This window comes from Kogia breviceps, chromosome 2 (genome assembly GCF_026419965.1).
Source record: "Kogia breviceps isolate mKogBre1 chromosome 2, mKogBre1 haplotype 1, whole genome shotgun sequence".
NCBI lineage: Eukaryota > Metazoa > Chordata > Mammalia > Artiodactyla > Physeteridae > Kogia > Kogia breviceps.
In genome coordinates this window covers 106,121,096-106,142,283 of record NC_081311.1, presented here as the reverse complement: position 1 = coordinate 106,142,283, position 21,188 = coordinate 106,121,096, and the positions used below count along the sequence as shown (strand labels likewise).

General features: G+C 48.2%; 1 protein-coding gene across 3 annotated transcripts in view; it reads right to left on the bottom strand.

Annotated features, from left to right (window-relative positions):
- The window catches only part of MGAT5 (alpha-1,6-mannosylglycoprotein 6-beta-N-acetylglucosaminyltransferase), a 389,028-nt gene extending 368,184 nt beyond the window's left edge, over positions 1-20,844 (bottom strand). The window contains exon 1 of one of the 3 annotated variants that reach the window (XM_067025906.1): positions 20,447-20,844. The gene's annotated coding sequence lies outside the window, so the exon portion shown is untranslated. The remainder of the gene's footprint in view (positions 1-20,446) is intronic. The other 2 variants (XM_067025907.1, XM_067025908.1) reach the window with 2 other exon arrangements.
- Between the last annotated feature and the right edge of the window lie 344 nt (positions 20,845-21,188).

Below are 21,188 nucleotides of genomic sequence, written 5' to 3'. Positions count from 1 at the left end.
GGGGCCAGAAAACCGTGGTCGTTGCATGTGACCCACTTTCTCCCTCCCACTTCTCCCTCTTCCAATTTTTATTTTTTTATTATTGAGGTAAGACTCATGTAACTTTGAATTTAACCATTTAAAAATGTCCAATTCAGTGACATTTGGTACATTCACAATATTGTGCAACCAGCACCTCTGTCCAGTTCCAAAACGTTTTTATCAGCCCTGGAAAGACACCCCGAACCCATTCAACAGCCCTCCCCAGCCCCTGCCAACCGCTAACCTGCTTTCTGTCTCTGTGCATTTACCTATTCTGGATATTTCCTACCAATGGAACCCTACGACTCCCCTCCAATTTGGACAACAGCTCTGACCTTCCTGCCTTCTTCCCTCCAGCCACCTCCTCCCCCTTTTCCTCCTCCAAGGCCTCCTCTCTTCTCTGTGCTTGTCATCCATCACCTTACACACTGGTCCTCAAATCCCAGGCCCTCTCCTGCCTCTATCTTCAAAATCTCCTTCTGAGCTGGCTCTTTCTCTCATCCTTTCAAAACAAAACAAACACCCACCTGAACCCCACCTCCTCTATGCCCTCAAGACAGCTCCAACACCCCCCTTCTTTTCTCAGACTCTGATTCAGGATTTGCAGAAGTCTTCAGAGATTACCATATTGACAAAACACATGCGCGCACGCACGCACACACACGCAAAACCTAGCGGGCTTCATCTCGCCAGGACACTCTGGTCCCACGATGCACATGACCTCGGGTTAACTGTGATTAACACTCTGTGCCTAGCCTTCCTCCTCTGTCAAATGGGGATCAGAACAACACTTACCTCATAGGGGTTTTATAGAGAACAACTGAGTAAAAGCACCCCCAGGGCTTGTCCAAGTGCCAGGCACACTGTAAGGGCTCAAAGAACGTTATCACTCCGGTGAGGATGACCAGTTCCATAAAACCCACACCCTGCTCTACTCCAGCAGGTCCCAGGCCTATCTGGCTGTTCTTCCGGGGCTTCTTTTGGGCTCAGCTTCCAGAGACTGGCTCTCTCAGGTTAACACTGTTTGGGGGATGATATCATCCACTCTCCTGTCTTTATCCACCACCTGATGCAGGCACCGCCCAAACTCCCATCTACCCCATCCTTCCCCTCCAGTTCAGGCTACCTTTGCATTCACGGGGGAGCATCTGTGTTGCACATCAGCAGCCCTAGGACCCTTGAGCTCAACGTGCCCAAAGTTAAGGGTCACCCTCTTCTCCTACCCCTCTAGCCACCTCTACCCCCTCCCCCACTCCAGCGTCCCAAGATCTCTTGCTGGGACTCTTGCAGTAGCCTCTCCCTTGCCCAATCTCATTCATGTTCCTTCCACCCTTTACACTATAGCCAGAACACCCCATCAAAAATCCAAAGCTGCCCATGTCACTCCCCTGCTTAAACCCTTTCAAGAGCTCTCTCTCCACTGTCCTCAGGAGCGAGCGCAAATGTCTTTCCCAGGAGGGCTTCTCCTGACCTTGCCCCATCTCTATCAGCCCCTGCCTCACCCTCTATGCTCTAGGAATAGCTGACTGCGGTGGCAATGCTATAGTTAGTTCACACGGCTCCCCTGCTTGGCATGCCTTTCCCACCAGATTCTCCCAAATTCTGCACATCTTTCAAGGCTCAGTTCAGGCATCAACCCCTCAAGGAAGGCTCCGCTGATGCCTCAGATTGGACTAAGTAGCCCTCCTGCCTGACAGCAACTGACATTAGGTGTTTATGGGTCTGTTTTCCTCCTTAAACTCCCCAAAGACCTTGTTTATCTCATCCATCCATCCATCCAACCAACCATCCATCCATCTATCCATTAATCCATCTATCCATCCATGCAACCATCCGTCCAGCCAGCCAGCCATCATCCATTCATCCACCCAACCATCCAACAAAAATGCCTCAAGAGCCTGTGTTGGGCCGGGCACTAGGAATACAACCAGTTAACAAGACAGACATGGTTGCTGCCCTTGGGCAGCTGACAGTCCAGCAATGGAAACAATAAGAACATGTGACAGCTACTCCCCCCCCACCCCCCCCCACACACAGCAGCTGCACGGTGTGAGCTCTAGAGCCAGGCTCCCTGAGTTCAAATCCTGATTCCACCACTTGTTAGCTGTGAAACCTGGGAGAAATTACTTCATTTCTTGGTGCCTCGAAAATTAGAACACTCGTACCTACCTCACAGAGTTGTTGGGAGGATTAAAAGAGCTAACAGATGTAAATCAATGGGAAGTAACCATAACCCTGCCTGGCACATAACAAATGCTTTCTAAGAGTTAGCTGCTCTCCTTGTTGATGGGGCAACAGGGGCACTTAGGACAGGGCCCCACCCTAGATGTAGGGCCACGTGATGCATTCGCTTTTTGTGCCCCTATGCCTGACATACAGGTGCTCAGGAAGTATTCACTGGGCCACGCTGGTGAGCCCTGCAAAGATGGTTCAGCATCAAAGACTCACAGAGCTGGAAGTCATGTGCGTCACATTTGACCCGACTCGCCCAATCCTGCAGAAGAGATGGAGGCTCACCAGGTGAGTTAGCAGGAGGAGAGCACCAGCCCCCAGATCTCCTGACTTCCCAGCTGATGTCTCCTGCCCTGTTCCAAGAAGGCCCTTGTCCCCCGAGTCGGCACAGCTGCTCGGCACCTTCCACGGGCTCTCGTTATCCACAGCAGAAAGGCTGCGGCTCACCACCCAGGTCACCTCTTTTATCTCCCTGCTGCTTCCCCTTCTCACACCTCTCCTCCAAGCCTGTTTTCTTTTCCTCTCTGTCTCGTGGCCTGTGGTTCTCTTATTTCCAATGGGAAATCTGGCCCTTCAAAAAGGCCACCAGAGATCGTGGTCCTCCTCAGGGAGCAGCTCAAACAAATCACAGGAGCAGGTACAATCCCCGGGCCCCCAGGCCCTCTCCTGCTCCCACTGGATGGGGGAAGGCTTCTCCTCCATCTCCAGAAAGTTTCATTTTGCCTTCTCCGGGAATCAGTCTTTTTTGAATGCTCCAAGTTTCAGAAGGCAGATTCCCCCAGGGACCTGGGTGCAGCATGAAGCCCCAGTAACAGCTCTCATCTGAAAGCCAGATCCCGTATTTCCAGCCAAACACATAACTCTTACCCATCCGCCAGCTTGCTCTGGTTCCCAGCAGTGGCCTTTGAATGACATGCCATTCTTTGGCACTGCTGACTTGATGACAAGTGGCAATCCAGCAGGACGTTTTTAGAAGCTGTGGGATTTACAGAACCTACTCTGCTAGGAAACTCTTCCTTTCACACCTCAACTGGCCTGGAAGGTGGAAAGAGAACGTGACACAGAAAAAATAAATCTTGGAGTGTTGTGTGATGTTCTTTATTACTTTCCGTGGTTGGGCCATAGTATCAGTTATAAGTACCTTGAGCTTCACCTACCTTTGTGTCTGCACCTCTGCTGGTTGTGTTCACACACGTGTGTCTGAGGCTCACAGCGGCACAGAGGCTGGTCACTAGCCGGGGTATCCAATCCTGAGAGTGCAATATATTCAAGTGCTGGGAATTTATCTTAACATCTCACGGTAATGATTATACCACACAGATCTGCCTTGATAATAACAGTCATGGACAGAGTGCTAAAAACAGGGGTAGTAAATTTCATCTCCACACCTTACTATTGAAGAATTCATTATACGACCCTGTATGGCAACAGCCACTGGCCATGAAGATGTTTGCCCTGCATATGAGATGTTATGGAAAACCCATTTTTTTTCAGAAGAGAAAAACCATCTGCCTTCCCAACAAAACCCTTTCTACATTTTCGTATGAAAGACAATCTCTAGTAGACCTTTTTCTTGCCAAAGGGAACTTTTACCTAGCCTAAGGGGAATTTCTCTTTGGCTCTCTACTTAGCAGCAGTACTCACCTTCAGAAGTTCATTCAATAGGTGCCTTAACAATTCATTTGTCGATGAGGCAGCCCAATTTAATGCATCTAAAGGAGAGTAGGCAGCCTCAGGAATCAGGCCAGAATTAAACCCCCAAATCTGCACCTGATTAGTAGGGGGACCACACATCCCTGTTTATGGTTGTTATCCCAGCTTCCTCATTAATTTAATAGCACCCCTTTCAGTCACAAAAGTGTTCAGGTTTAGATGATAAATTATATGATCACCTTATATTTATGTGAGTCACTGCAGGCAGGGCACTTAACTTTCCCATACTGTGGTTTTACATGTGTTTAATGAAAACAAGGGATTCTAATTTACAGGGTTGTGGTAAGCATGAAATCAGACAGTGTGCTCAAGGCTTGGCTCCCAGGAGTACCCAGCACTCCCATGAACACCAGCTACGTGCTCAAGAGGTCCACTTTCCAGAAAAAGCATTACTCTGTATGTGAGGTCTTTAGATTGTCAGTTTGAAGGCAGGACCTGTATTTTCCATTTTTCATTGTGATAAGATCTATAAAACAGTGACGGCATCTGTGTCCGGCAGCTGCACAATTAATTCCACCAACTCTGACCAGGAAGTGAATCGCTTATGGATATTTTAACTCCTATACTCTAGATCTTCTGGACTTCATTTACTCTCTCCACAAAGGTAGGGTTAAGATCAAAATTCACCCCAAACCAGACCGGTATGAAAAGGAGGCCAAGTGCACATGGCTCAAAACCAGAAGGGGGCAGGGGGGATAAGAGATTCTTCAAACTGAGTGAAAGCCCTACCCCTCAGCCAATGAATCTGGTGAATTTCTTGCTTTCTCTAGCCAACAACAAAAACAAACAACCGGCCTTACCAATCCAATGATAGGGATAGCTCCTCGATAAAAGGATCTGAGGTATCTCATTTTAAAAATTAGGCCAGGGACTTCCCTGGTGGTTTAGTGGTTAAGACTCTGTATTTCCAATGCAGGGGGCACGGGTTCCATCCCTAGTCGAGGAACTAAGATTCCACACACCCCATGGCACGGCCAAAACATAAATAAATAAATAAGAATTAGGCCAAAGAGTACCCACAATCTTGCACATGAATCTGTGACAGCATCATCATCTCAGGAAGCAACGGAATTTGCTGTTCTCTTTTACGAAAAGAGAGAGAGAAATGCTATCACTTCATTGACAAGCTTGTTAAAGACACCTATGTTCTCTTTAGTCTGACATGAGCCGTAACAATATCTTGCAATGGGGCTGCTCCTATTTCTTTAAGGGAGTGGCTTCGACTCAGTGAGAGATTTGATCAATAACTAAACCCACAGAAAAATGAAGGCACAACATTTGAAACTATTCAATTCCAATCTTATAATATTTTCTGAAACAAAGAATCAAACAATATGATTCCCATTATTATTTAATATGATTGCCCAAGGTATTAGTAGTATTGAATGCGTGAAGACCCCTCCCATGCTCAACTTGTAAAGAACTAGAAAGGAAATGTTCAGCATTTTCATGCTCTAAATACAGATTTAGAAGCTGTGAGAGGAAAAAGATGCACGTGGCAGCACAGCAATGACTCGAGGAACGGTGCAGTAGGCTACTCTGTGGCAAAGTCATTTCCTCTCAGCAGAAGTTTCCAGAAACAGAAAAAGGCTGACACCACTCCCAGAAATCCAGTTATAGCTGAGGCACAGCCTCTAGGGTGGACTCACTGGGCAGCAAGGTAGCAACCAGGACAAAGGGCACCCCTTAGGAAGCTGTCTACCTCCACCCCAAACACTACTTTCTGAGAAATGCCCCTTCCCCCGCAAATTAGGAAAACACCCAGGCAGCCGTTTACGCAACATATTTCTTGGGCAACGGGGTACTTCATAGGGCCGTGCTGTGATTCTATCACTTTGAAGCGCACAAAGAGGAAAACAGAAGTGGTGCTGTACATAGGGACTTCTCCTGCAGAATGTCTGTGTGTTTTCTCCCCTTGAAAAGCTGAACCAGAAACCACACTTCTGTTAAGGATTCAGATAATCAGTACGTTTGGCTTTAAATGCATCTTGTACCCTGTAGTGATCAATACAAGCGCTGCCGGAGGACTGCTCTGACAAACTTGCCTCCTTGTGTATGATAAAAGAATGACCCAAGGGCAAATCAAGCACAATTCTTTGACCAGGTCTGTGAAGAAAATGAGCCAACTGGAGATAAGCCCATGCCCCCTCTACACCCATACCTGGCAGTCTTGGGGAAAGGCTGGGTCACGAGGTGGTCAACTCCCCAATGAATGGAAGAGACAGCGCAGCGGTGGGGTGTGTAGTGTCCAGAGTGCTCCCCAATTCTACTCCACGATTTCTGTACCACCCACCCCTTGGCAGATAGGTGAGATGGTACCCATTCTCCAAATGTTTGAAATGCATAAAATAAAATACATAGGATTACAGAGGAAGTCAATTATATTTAAATATGGTTACCAAAAACTTTTAAAATTGTGACATAATAACACATATGCTTGGGACTTCCCTGGTGGCGCAGTGGTTAAGAATCCACCTGCCGATGCAGGGGACACGGGTTCGAGCCCTGGTCCGGGAAGATCCCACATGCCGCGGAACAACTAAGCCCGTGCGCCACAACTACTGAGCCTGGGTACCTAGAGCCCGTGCTCTGCAACAAGAGGGGCCACGGCAATGGAAGGCCTGCGCACCGCAATGAAGAGTAGCCCCCGCTCGACGCAACTAGAGAGAAAGCCTGGGCACAGCAACAAAGACCCAATGCAGGCAATAAATAAATAAATAAATAAAATTACTAAAACAAACCCCCACACATATGCTCATTTATTAATACATTAAATAACACTGTCTAGCAGCATGTAATAACCATAATTTCTAAGTCATAATGAACATGACATTTCAAGATTAACTGTTAGCCATCTAAAATCTGATATGAAAATATGGGCTTCCTGTTGGTGACAAAGTCGCAGACAATGCTAATATTACTGTGGTTTGTGGCCAACATCCAAAAGTTAAGGGATTGCTCAATTTTGGTTAGAGGTGAGTGAAAATCAAGATGTAATATTCTCCTATGCAAGCTCACAGATCCCCTTGAATCTCTACAAAGAGGGCTGCAGTAGTTCACATGAAACTCATGCGATAATTTGATTTCATCCCCTACTCTTACGGCTCTTCCAGAATCATGAGACCCACAACAGAGCCGGAACCTGGCAGTAGAATCAACCACTTATAAGGGAGCAGGGAGGATCTACCACAAGGAGAGCCAGCCACCCATGGAAGAAGCAGAAGGGGCCAACAACTCTACTCCCTTTTTCTCCATCAGTTGTACCCAATGTGTGGGCTACAGTTTTTTATTTTTTAAATGGCTAGTGTTAAGAGTTATCTAATTCAGTTGACTCACGGGTGGGGGGATTACTTTGCCAATCATTTCCCCTAGTGCTGCGTTCTAAACATTGTTAGCCCCAGAGTTCAAGGCTTATAGCAAACTAACATCCCTTTAACTCCCTGAAATCAAATTCTTAGATAACCTTCCTAAACACATTTTCAAACATATGTATTTATTGCTTTAATAGTAATATAAATGAGAATAAAAGGAAAATAATTTATAACAAACTAAACATGTATTTCAATATGCAATTAGTTGGGCAAGACCAATCTAGAAGGCTTAAGAAGTTGTTAGATGCTTGTACTTTACATAAAATCAAAAAACATGTGAGTTACAAATGTGGACTGTCACAGGTGATATGGTGATCTCATGGGGGAGGGGTGTTTCCAAAATGGCAAACACCTCTTGGTAAATTTCCCAATAAAACAAAGCACAATCTTTCTTCATTGACTGGAAAAGTCAACATTTATTTGCAACATGCAAAATACTCTTCATGTATAAGTTAGGTCTCTAGGTTCAGGTAATAAATGGGTTTTGTCATGCACAATAATCTTGTTACCAAATTGGCCCACCAGACCTGCGCCAGGCAAAGCCCCCCTCGTCTTCACCGAGGATGCTCTTTTTCAGATTGGATTCGAGTATCCAATAACTAAACCAATGCTGAGACTGGAACAGCACAAGCTGTATTCAGTAGCCAAAGACTGGAGAATCGGGAACCTAGTTTGCAAATCAACTTAACCCGATTCCGGCAGAGACACCAAATATATAGGAGGGTGGAGATTAAAGATTGGGATTTGGAAACAGTGGGAGAAATATTGATGAGTTATCTGAGAAGAGGGGTGTGGTTTGGACCCGGAACTGTACCAACTCTCCTTTTCAGTCATTGCATGGGGTTTTCCAGTGGCTGTCATGGCAATCGTCAAGTGTCATAGCGCCTGTGGGTGTGTCATTTAGCATGTTAATATATTACAATGAGCGTATAATGAGGCTCAAGGTCTACAGGAAGGCAAATCTTCTGTCATCTTGGGCCTAGTTGATTCTAACCTACACTTGTTTTTTTTTTTTTTCTCTTTGCAGCTTCCACCTGAAACTTAGATCAGATTTGGTTTCTATTCAAGGGAGGGGCAGGGGTATGATTCTGGGGCAACCGCCATGGTAATAGTCTCATAGTGAGACACAGGATACACGTAGGGGTGTAAGACTATTCTACCCATCAGAGGTGTTGGCATCCCTGGTCCCCATCCAGTAAATGGTAGTAGCACACCTCACTCACAACCAAAACTGTCCCCTAAATTTCTAAAATGCCCCCAATAGACTCCCTAGAGCTGGCCAAAATCCACATTGCAGTACCCACGCTCTGCCCACCTCTGGGTGACATCAAGCTGGACCGCTCAGGGGACACTCCCCAGGAAACTTGCATTTGCATATAAGAGAAAGATCAGTCTTGCTGAGTGTCTTACCCAGCAACAAGTGCCCCTACCCAGAGTTCTGCTCTTGGGACACAAAAAGCAGAACAAGGCAGGGAAGAGAATTAAGCAGTGAGGCAGATGGAGGCAGCAAGGAAGCAAGGGGGGTCCTGGGGTCCCTGGGGTCCCCAGAGCTTTGATCCCAGGCTTCTGGCACCTCACAGCTCTGCTCCTGTAGTAGCCCTGACGGGAATTCTCCACTTGTGCTGAAGCAAGCTCCAGCGGGTTTGTGTTGCCAGCACCCAAAAGAGTCCTTATTCATTACACACGTCCATTCACCTGCTGGGAAGGCCACCCACCTGAACTAAGGAGGGCAGCTCACATCAAAAATGTTTAGAAGAACCTATTCTTTTTCAAAGAACCTCCTTTATCTGGGGGACACTGCTCAGACTTTTACCAAAGCTCCCCATGCCGTACTTGAAACTCATTTGGTTTTGACTCTGTTCTCACTGCCAGTAAATAAATGGGCCAGTGCCCATTCTTCATCTGGCATTTCAGATTCTAGAAAGACAGATCCAGATCATTCTGAAGCCTTTTCTGCCTCAGCTCCTTCTCATCAGTCTCATGAGCCACACAACATAAATAACAATGTGGTCCTCCCCTGGCAGGCTTGGGAAATTTAGATATCGGAGAAATTTAGCCTTTAAGGGCCCAATTAGATTATCTGAGTAAAAAGAAAAGACTTTCCAACTCCATAAGCCCATGATTTAACGTCTCTAAATTTTATTATGCTCAGAATTAATATCAGCCTAATTCAGAAATGTGACAACAAGGACCAGTTGCCAGAAAGGTGTTCTAAAAGAACCCAAGATGACTGTTTTTCAACCTCTTCCACTAATGAACTCCATTATATCACAAAAAAAGGCACTGCTGGAATCTAATGAATAAATAACTAGCACTTGAATAGAATTTGTGTCCATTTTTAATGCCAGCTGCTTTCCACAAGAAAGCCTCATTTAAATTAGAAAGCGGGGAGTGGGGGGGAGCATGCTTATAATGAAACACTTTCGAAATGCTTGAAAAGTTTCCTATATAAGCCAATCAGGTATAACGTTAAATTGCAAAAACTTAATTGTTTAATCTAAGTGAATAAACCAGAGAGTTTGAGTGTAACACAGGAAAAGGGTTAGTTTTCACATCTGCCGGATTTTGTTTAGTGTAATTTCCAGAAGAGTTATCAGGAGAGCTAATAGTCCCTTGAACGGTGTGTCTTCTAAATGGAGGATCACAACTCACCGATGGGTTATGAAACCAATTCAGGACAAGGGTCAGAAAACTCTGTCTTCAAGAGCGGGAGAGTAAATACCTTAGGCTTTGCAGGTCAGATACCTCTGTCACAACTGCTTGACTCTACCATTGTAACTTGAAAGCAGCCATAAACAATCTTTGCATTCCAACCAAACCTTATTTACCAAATGGGCTGCAGGCCACAGCGCTGACTCCTGACCAGCATTTTTTCAGCAAACGAAAGAGTAGAAAACATCAGAGGCCATGAGAGGTAGGAGGGTAGGTACTATCTCATGAAAGTTTTCTTGCTGCTATACACACATGTATATGTGAGTTCTGGTCAATATGTATTTCTTACTGTAGGTTGAGGGTCAAAAGCCACCATATTAGAAATGATAAACAGTTTGAGAAGAAAAAAACAAGTCTTCTGACTGAAACTGGTAAAGAGTTTACAGGACTTTCATGTTTTTAAAAAAAGAAAGAAAAAAGGGTAGATATAATGGGCAAGTTCTTAAGCCTAACGTATAATCTTAAAAGAATATTTTAAAATATATTAAAATTTGAAAAAAGAATATGAATTAGTTACAAATAGTCCAAAATGATCTTCGAAAGGACGCTAAAACTGCTTCTTATGCTATGCAAATATCTGATCTGAGCTACCGGTTAGCAATGGCTGTATAACAAACTTCCCCAGAACTCTGTGGCTTAAAATAATCATCAACGCTTTCCACAACTCTACAGGTCAGCTGGCTGGTTGGTTCTGATGTCCTAGGACAGGCTTAACTAATCTTGACAAGATAGCTCGGAGTCTCGAGCAGCTCGAAGGTCAGCTGGGGGCTGGCTAGTCCAGGAGAGCCTCAGCTGACACAACTTGGCTCATTCCCCTGCATCTCTCAGTCCCTGCCTTAGACTAGCCCTAGCACGCTTTCATGGGGGTGGCAGGGATCTGAGCAAGCACGCCTAGCTGTGTAAAAAGGTCAATCAGAAACTCATAGGCTCTTAAACTGTTTATATGGCATCTGCTAACATCCCAGGAGCCAAAGCAGTCACGTGGCCAGTAGTGGGGAAGGGGAGGGATGGGGACTAGTAAGTAACAAGGCAAAGAGTGTGGATACACGGAGGCCATTAATTGGGGCCATTAGTGCAATCAATCTGCCACAGACATTATTTACTGTTTGCCATCACCTTGGCAGAAGCAGAGAGATTTTACATTATTTTAAGCTTTCCCATTACCATTTCTCATTTTGGTTTTCCATTATCACTTCTAAGGCAGGAAGGCAGTGAAAAGAACATAGGCTTTGGAATCAATGAGATCCAGTTCTGCAGCCTGGCTCCGCCCCTTAGGGCTACATGACCCTGGGCAGGTCTCCTTTGCACCTCAGTTTCCTCATCATAAAGACAGGACTACTAACATAACATCAGCTGGAACACAAAATGTGTGTAGTTCAATGTCTGGCCACCTCAGATCTCAAATCTTAGACACTGTTTGCAAATAGTTAACTTAAATATATTCAGAAAGATGAGGAACAAGGCAATAGGAAAATTTCCTGAGAAGTAAAGTTTCTCGACAGAAAAGTACAGTTCCTTTACATAAAGACTAGAAAACCATTTTTTTATAAAGAGTTTTGGGGACTGTGGCAGCAGAAAAATGGCCCCCAAGGATGTCCACATTCTAATCCCTGAAGCTTGTGAATACAGGACAGGTGTGATGAAGTTACGGACTTTGAAATGAGATTATCCTGGATTATCTGGGTGGACCAATCTAATCACATAGATCCTTAAAATCAGAATCTTTCCTAGCTGTGGTCCCAGCCTGATGGCAGAGAGACAAGGAGTCAGCCCAACATTGCTGGTTTTGAAGCTGGAGGAATGGGCAGGAGCCTGTGAATGTGGGTAGCCACTAGACGATAAAGGGGCAAGGCAAAGGATTCTCCCCTAAAGCTTCAGGAAGGAATGGACAACTTGATTTTAGCCAGTAAGACCCGTGTTGGACCTCTGACCTACAACATAACGTAATAAGACAATAAATTTGTGTTGCTTTAAGCCACCCAGTCTGTTGTTATTTGTTAAAGCAGTAACAGAAAGATAATGTAACTTGTCATCTTTATACAAAGGCCTACAAGGAGGAAATAGAAAAGTCTTTCTTGAAGCCACTGAACCAGGAGGAAGAAACTGTGGAACCTGGAGAACACTAACCAGGCATGGCATCAGAATCGGAAAGCTGTATCTAATTCTGGTTATAAGGGCAATGAGAGAAAAGGCAGTATGACAGAATAAGCAACTCATTATCAAGGAAAACACTTTATTGCAAGCTACAGGGAAATACAATAAAATCATTATTTATCCATACACTCTCCAAGGATCCCCTGGCTATAGCTGACAAGCATGTACTAGAGGAAAAGCCATATTTTAAAAATACTACCACAGAAACTTTCTACAGGTTTCATTTAACTGATGGCTATTCCAGAGATATGCAGCTCCAACTCTGATTACTTCCACTTCTGTTTATAGATAATAGGACAGTAAGGTAGCAAGCCCTAGTGGTGTGTGGACATGAACACACACACACACACACACACACACACACACACACACACACACATACACACAAAGTCTCAATTTGTTGGGCTTCCTGAGCCCACAAATAATGCTCAGAGTGAGGGAGAAAAAAGTGTACAAAAAGACCACTGATTGATTTGAAAAACAGAACTCCAAACTGGCACAAAGAGGACCCCAAAATTAGGAATACATCTAAGAATATTCTTAAGGACAGATTAAAGAAATTACAGTAGATGAGTGTGCTGGGTTCAGCCTGGAAGTCACACTAGCAGAATCCCACAGATGCAGGAGACACTAAAGAGATGCCTCATTTGATGTATGAGAAACCAGAATCACCCAGTGCTGAAATGACCTGCCTGAGGACAGCCCTCTAACTGCGGAGAGGCCTCACCTGCCTGAGCCCGAGCTAACGCATGACGCCACGGCTGCCCAGCTGATCACGTGACTCTCGTGCAGGGCCCTGTGCAAGGTAATAGGGATTCCGATCATACCTATAGAGCTCCAGACTCCTTGCTGCGAAACCCCTGGAGCCAGATGTAATTAAAATTTTTAACCAACCTGGGGGAAAAATACTCTCCCTTTCTAGAGCTCCCATCAGAATAGGAAATAAGGAATGGTGAAATACAGAAGAAAGTTGATAACATTTGCCTGAACTAAATTATGTACCGTGAAAGATTACCCACATAATGTCACCTTTAAATCTAGCAAGCACAATAGTTCGGCCTCACAGAAGGGGAGGAGGGGGAAATGGACCATTATTAGTTGCCGGAGCTGAGAACTCTGTTAAAGAAGGTAGGCCATCCCTATGGACAGAGGGGCTGGAAGCTATGTTTGCAAGGATCTCACATCAGACTGGGACTCCTCATATGATGAACATTATTGGGGAGGGAGATGGAGGAAAGCATCCCTTCCCCTACAAGTCCCCACTTAGGGCTGCCTCTAACCTTGGTGGCTTTGAAAAATTCTCGGAGATGGGGTAAGGGAGGTATACAAATACTAAGAAAAGTATGGAAGGAAAACAGAAAGATCATACTTAGCAAGAGGCAAAGACAGTGCTTTCCTAAACAAGATGTGTAAGAGAAAGAATTGGTCATTTAGAAAACTCCTCAGTGGAATAAACACTAGTAAATTAAAAAAATCAGAGTTGAAAATAACAGACAGTCCAAAAAAAAAGCAGCTGCAAGGAGACTGATATCAAAGTCTCCATTCTTTCAACATAGTTGTTTCAAAGGGAAGCAGGGATGAAGGTATATGAACAGAATTTGGTCCAGCTTGTGGCAGTGCAAACTCTTAGCCACTTTCCCCTGGGCGCTATGCCACAGAACCACAGAACTCTGTGAGCCTGGTCTTCTTCTGCTCTTTGAATCTCAATGTCCCAAGGGGGGAAAAAAAAAAAAAGCTTCACTAGGGGAAGCTGGCTAAGCCGGTTATTTCTAGGCTGAGAAGGATGGACCATGGCCTCTTATTTCTAAACATACAAAAACACACATCCCAAAAGATAGTGATCATAAAGGGCTGGTTCTTCTTAGGTAAGCATTTAAACTGTCTACTAAAGATTCTGCCAGCAAAGGCAAAAACAACTTGAGTTTTTCCTCAATCTTTTTTTATTCAATAAGGGAATTTTATTTCTTTATTCTACACTTCCTTTGCCACATGTGTAAGATTATACAACTTTAGGACTGAACAGAACGTTGGAGCTTGTTCAATCCCCTCCTACTTTCCAACATAAGAACTGAAGCCCAAAGCGGTCATATGGGCTGAATTAATGTGTTCTTCATTTGCATACTGCTTTATAACTGCACTTAACTCTTCTGTGTGAGCCCTGACCAGGCCTAGACTTTAAACTTTTGAGCAGCTAGGGACTCTACATTAACCAGAAATGTTCAGAATCAGGAACAGGTGAGAGCAATGTCATGTCTGATGCAAGCCTGGTCATATGTAAGGAATAAAATGAAAGGAAATGGTACTTGTTGGCACACAGAATGGGAAAATTCCATGAAGCACGAAAATCCCAGTAGTCAGAGGAATATTTTGCAGGGCCTTAGCTCTCTTTCTAGGATCCCACAGACACTAAGGGAATGTCTTCACAGGCCCTTCCTTGGAAATGTTGAGAAATAGCCCTGACTCCTCTGCCAGGTTACCCCCGGCCCACCCCATGCTCCTAAAGGGTAGAAATCAACACTGAGAGGGGCCAGGAGCTATAAGACACAGCTACAGAGACAGACACAGAGAGACAGAGAGAGAGAGAAAAATGAATATTTAAGAGTGAAATGTAAAATCCATCCCAGGCTAAATTCCTAAGATGTCAAACTTAAAAGGTGACATGAGCAAGGGAGCACCTCATGTAAAAGCACGTAAGTTGCTTAGATCCTCCCATTTGGGCCTGGAGAAAGGAGCGGGGCATGCCCACCCGTTCCCCACCAGATGGCAGGGTAAGGCTGGGTGTGAGCACACAGCATTCTGGAAGTGGGTGGGACAGACGCCAAATGACCATCACATTCTCCTCCTGGGTCATTTCTCTAAACAAGACAGGCACACATCTGTTATCAGCTGTTGTCACTGTCCCTGAGGGACCAAGGCCCAGCTCAGCCACTGCTGTCAGCCAAGGGGACTTCGAGCAAGTCCTTCTACCTCCCTGCACCTCCAGGACCGCAGCTATAAAGAGAAAGGAGATGAAGGGAGATCTCCCTGAGGTCCCTTCCAACCCCTGAGTGCCTAAGACTCCTCTTGGCTTTAGTTGGAAAGCCGGCACTGGCCAGTACAGGGTGAGCCTGCTAGCCTAAACAACTAAGCACAGTCCAGCTAACGCGGGCTCGGGACCTAGACCACCCGGGTTCGAATCCTTACCCTGCCGCAAGTGGCTAGCTGTGCGTGACCCTGGCCAGCTTTCACAACCTCCCAATTCCTCAGTCTCCCTACTGTGGAAACTGGGAATAACAATACCATCCACCTCGGCGTTGTAGCGAGGAGTAAATGGGATAGGAAAGAAGCCTCTGCAATCGTGTCACCTCTAGAAGAGATACATTTCTCATCACCATCGCTCCGAGTTTCCTCGCCCACCTGCTCTCGACATTTCTCCACCCAGACGTACCATCTCCGCTGATCACCAACATACCACACTCCCATGGGTGGACGGTGACATGCAAGAGATCCAAAACTATCATACTGGAGGACTGTTCTGTGTGGGATATTAGAAAAAGCATCTTGCCAGCATGCCAGGCCTTAGAAGCCGGCTGTGCCGAGAATGCAGCCCTAAGAAGTGGCGCTTAAGCAGGAGTCGGTGGGCGGAGCTTAGGCAGGAGTCAGTGGTCGGTACCCATGCCCTCAGGGGCCATAGCCCCCAAGTCACAGAGGGTGCAAATCAGTGAGGCTGTTATTCTTCTACGGATAACGCTGAAATACTGACATTTTTGAAAAAGTAAATCAGTTGCAAACACCCACCCGTACTTAACTCTTACAGGTAATGAAGTACTTGCATACACCTCGCTCCTGAGTTCATGAGCAACAAGGTGGAGAAATACTCCTTAGCCATCCTAGGTAACCGCCCCAACTGGGGCCAAGGTTCAGCAGGCGTTAACTGCTCGGGGTGCCCATTTACAGGGAGAACTGCACCCCGCCCCCCCAAGCCCAGCCCAGGTAGCTTATCCCTCTTGCTTGTCCAGATTTGTGAGGCTGGACAAAGGGTCCCGATAGGAAGGACCCTGTTCAGTTTCCAGAAGGTTAGGTGTTCAGACAAGAGAGCGGTGGGATTTTGAAGAAATAAAGTGATTCCTCCAACCTTTCCCATGCACACATACAGCTTTCCAGATATAACAAAGTCGGGGAAGGAGGCCCTTCGTTGTGGAAATGAAAAAACAAACACATAAATACAACAGTCCAAGTGGGCAAACAGAGATGGAGCCCCAACTCTTCCAGCTGAGAATGTGGTTACAGTACTAAGGCTCCTGGGACCCATTTTGGCAGCTTTCCAAAAGCTATTAATTTGCCTTAATATACTGAAAGAGAAGGTGAGATGAATTAAAAGTGAGAAGGTAATTTTGAAGGAGGATGTACGTCTTCATACCCAGCACCAACGCCCACCATGTATGGCTCAAGCTGGCTGCCTGATAAACACCCCGTGAGAGCCCACAGCTGGCACTGAGGTCACAACTATGCTTGGACTTTTCGTGTTGACCCAGGATGTGACATAGTATGGGGACATGGCTTAGATTAGCAACTTTAAGAAGAGGGGGTTAGGGAGATCTTGACTCAATTTCAAACAGGAATTTAAAAGTTTAGCCATTTATTCAATATCCTGGGATAAACCGTAACAGAAAAGAACATAAAAAAGGAATGTCTATATGTGTATAACTGAGTCATTTTGCTGTACAGCAGAGATTGACACAACCTTGGAAATCAACTACACTTCAATTTAAAAGAAATTTTGTTTAAAGTGAAGCCATCTTCTGGCTACTAAGAGTGACTCTATACTTCAAAGCAATTATGAACTTTAAAGGCAGCCTAGTAAAACATGCCCTGGCAAGTACCAAATTTATTTCTGACCCAAATCTCTCCACTGTCACCCACCTGGCACTCTCCCCCAAATATAAAGGTATTACCTCTCTTTTTTTTAAGTACCTAGATTCTGTATCTTTTTTTTTTTTTTTGCTGGATTTTAGTTCTCCGACCAGGGATCAAACCCGGACCCTCGGGGTGAGAGCTCACAGTCCTAACTGGACAGCCAGGGAATTCCCTAAAGTACCTAGATTCTGAAACACACACACCTTCCTTCAGCTAAAACTATCTGTTAATTTTGGCTGACACCTGGTGTCCCCTGACACCGGGACCCTTCCCCAAACTTTGACATCCCCCATAACAAACCCCCAGAGATAATGCTCCTGACAGCACGGGCTTTCCGGAGAGCTACTGTGACAACATCGGCACAGAACGCCACCTCCAACCACCACGCCACCCCGCCACCCTCCTACAGTCAGTAAGCCAAGACACAAAAAGAGGACGGAATAACAGTCCTCACTGCTCTTTAGGCCTCTAGGGAAGGAGCAGAGCAGCTACGTGCCTAGAGGACCAGAGCGCAAAAGGACAGGAACTTTCCAACCCAAGCAAGACTTGGGGTGGGAAAACTGCTCTGGGCAGTTTTCCAGACATCTCTGCAGTAGACACTGGTCACTGTCTGTCCCCCCCCAAAAAAAAAAATTAACCTGAGAGTGACTCTGCAGTGACTTAGATCCAGAACCACATGGAACGTTAGGAAATGTCATGTCAAATATCAGAGTGACACCTAGAATGATCGCGAGGAGACTCACTTCTCAGTGGAGGAACCAAAGGCGTCCCCCCCGCCCCCCACCCCCGGCTAGGATCACAGGGGGACTCTGCTGTTGCAATGCTTTTGGAGGCCAGCTGGGCAGAAGGCTGGCTGGTTATTTTTAAACAGAGAAAACTGAATGGGAAGGTAGCAAATTTGAATTCTTGTGATCTCCTGAGGTCCCTTCCAGCTCCAAGATGCTACCAAAGAACACTGCATATGCACATACATATGCACATGCTTCTTTATAAAAAACGTATATACGGATGTGTGAATATATATAAATGAGTACTATATTCACACTTCCAAACACAAAGCACTTGAAATGCGCACTGCTGAGGAGATTCAGAGGCCCACCAGGCTGGAACACAGATGCAAATGGCAGATCTGAGCAGAGCCACCAGCCCTCCTGCACTACAGTCACCTTAAAACCAACCTGCAGCTGCTTGTGTAGGTGTGAACCCTGCCAAGCCCCAAAGCAGGACTGCAGACTCCTTTCTTCCCGTGACTCTAGTCACAAGTGTCCCAAACTCAGGAAGGCAGGCTAGAACAAAGGAGGGGAAGAAAAGAAAAGCCCAAACCTCTGTCCAGGCACCCAGCTCTGCCAGAGTCAGGGATCGGGCAGGGCAGCACCCTTCTCCCCTTCCCCTGTCCCTCCAAGAGGCAAAAAGGTCACCCTCTTCCCCCTCTGCCATCACCTCCTTGCTCAGGGCCTCTCCTCTTCAAATTGAACTGCATGGACATCAAGTTGGTAACTGGAGAAACTAAAAAGGCCTCTAGAAAGGAGAGCTTTGCTCTAATCCTAACCAAGCCAAACAAATTTGAGGGAGCCTATCTTAGCCCTGAACAATAACAGCAAAAAGAATCTGTGGTTTGGGCGGGGAGGCGGGGGGGGCGGAGGTGGTACGAAAATTTATTTATTAAGAAAGATCTGTGATGGTGTGCCCATCATGAAAAACAGTTTGGTGATTTTCTCCAATCAAAGACAAGGAAGTTCTGATCCTGAGTCAAGGCTCAGGATGTGGGTAGCTAAACTGGGGAGGGGGTGGGGAGAGGTGGGCAGTAGGGGGTGTGTCTCTCGGAGTAAAAACCCACCAAGTCGCTCAGGTCTTGACAACGAACGGGGGCGGGGCGCACCAGCTTCCCACTTGCCACTCTAGAGAATGAGATCGTACCTCTCTAACACTTGGATCTGTGCTGTTTACAGGTGCAGTGCTGTCATGCCACGGAACCCCGCACAAACCTCAGCTTTCCCCTCCTTAACTTCACAGCCCCAGAAGTGCCGGCTGCAGACAGCGGCGTCCGCCCTGGGCCGGGCCTGTCAGGAATACCGGGCCACAGACCTCGACTCCGGCATCTCCGAAAACCTGCATCTCCGAAAACCTTATACGTCTCCAGGTTACCGCAGCCCCCAAGCACCCAGCACCCTGTTGGCGCTCCAAACGCGGCGGGGCAATGCAAGCGCCACCTCTTCCCTCTTCCGCGCGGCAGCTACGAAACCATGGCATTGTGTGTGACAGCCAGTGTGTGCGCGAACGTCCCCGGGCTCACACACCCCCTTCCACCCGGTCGGCTCACGGCGCCCGGTCTATGCGCGCGGCGAGCGCATCGCGAGCCGGTCCCCCCACCAAGCGGCCTCACCGCCAGGCCTCTGGCCACCCGGCCAACGACCTGACCTCGGGAAGCTGGGGGCAACATCCACGCCCCCATTCTCGGCCGCGGGGGCGACCGGCGAGAGCAGCGCTAGGAGCCGGGCAAAGGCGAGGCAAGGGCCGGGGGTACGCAAAAAGGCGACTGGCGGGCGCCGCGCCCCCAAGTTTGCCAGCCGCGGGCCGGGAGGGGGCCAGGAGCCGGCCGGGGCGGCTCGCGACTCGGCAGGAAGTTCCCAGGGCTGCACTGAGCATGCTCTTGGGGATTATGTGCGCGGGTGTGGGCTCTGCGCTCCCCGCAGCCTCTCCGGCCAGGCAGCCTCCGGAGCGCGCCGGCGGGATCGTGGGCCCACAGAGGTTCCTTAGGGGTGGGGGGCACCCCCGGACTTCCCTGGTCCCCATGACCAGAGCGCCCGCCCGCCGCATCCCCCTTCCCCCGGGGCCGGGAGCCAGCCTCCCTTGTTGTTCCTCCCCACTGGCCGGTGGCCGAGTCCACCCTGCGCGCACAGGTACCGGGGACCCCAGCCCGGCCCACACCCGCAGCGTGACCCCACCAAGCTCCTCCGCGGTCCGAGCGCCCCTCTACCATCCCTGGCCGCTCGCCTCCAGCCCGCGCAACCAAAGCCTCCTCCGACAGTCCCTTGAAAAGCCCAAACCCCCCCACTTCCCAGGGGCCATGGGGGCCTGCAGTCTCCCCTGGGAAGAGGTTGCCCCGGGCAGGCGGGCGCCTCCAGGCGCGTCCCCGGCTTCACTCCCGGCTCTCTCAGAGCGGCCGGGGCACCCACGCAGGCGGCGGAGGGGCGGCAGGCGGAAGCCCCCAGCCGCGCAGCCCACGGAGTAGACTCTCCCTCCGCCTCCCGCGCCCAGCTCCCCGCGCCCTCCGCGGCCCCTCTGCGTTCATCTCCCCGTGGAGATGGAAAGCGTCGACGCGATCGCCCCGACCCACTGGCTCTCACCTCCTTGTTGAGCAGCAGCAGCAGCAGCCGGGAGTGCCTGCCAGCTGCCGTCCCCGGGGGGACCCAAGGCTCCGCGGGGCACGGGGTCGCCGCTCCCCGAGCCTGCGGCGGGGCTACCTGGGCTGGATCGAGCCCGGGGCCGCCGCGGCAGCCGCGGCAGCCGCAGGGCCGCCGCCGAGCGGGCCGCGGCAGGGACGGTCTGCAAACTCTCAGCCCTGGCGGGGCCGCACACGGCGCGTCCACACTCGGCCTGGACACTGCAGAGACGCTCCTCGGGGGCTCAGCTGACCAGGGCGGGGGTCTGGCTTCAAATTCTTCCTCCCCTTCCCTCCCGACCTCTCCAACTTCTCCCCGCTTCTGGGCTCGCAGCTCTCTAAGGCAGGGATTCCGGCCGCGGACGTTCGGCAAACTCCCCGCCCTCCCCGTGGAGCGCTCAGCCAATTCGGAACGCCCCAGCCTCTCAGGGGCCGTCTGCAAACTCCCAACCCTGTCGGAGAGGACTTTACCAACCTCTCAATTCCGCAGCCCGAAGGGAGCAAGGGAGACACTTCGCGGCCACAAATAATATTCTAGCAAGGTCAGGGGCAAATGTGCAAATGCTGATGTGACAATGCATCCTCCAGAGAGGTGCTGTCCAGGCCTCTCAGCACCAGGGGCCTTCCAGCAGTTAAGCCCAGTGACGGGAGATTATGGACTCAACCATCTACAGGACGGGCAGCTTGAATCAATGCCCTGAGCCTCA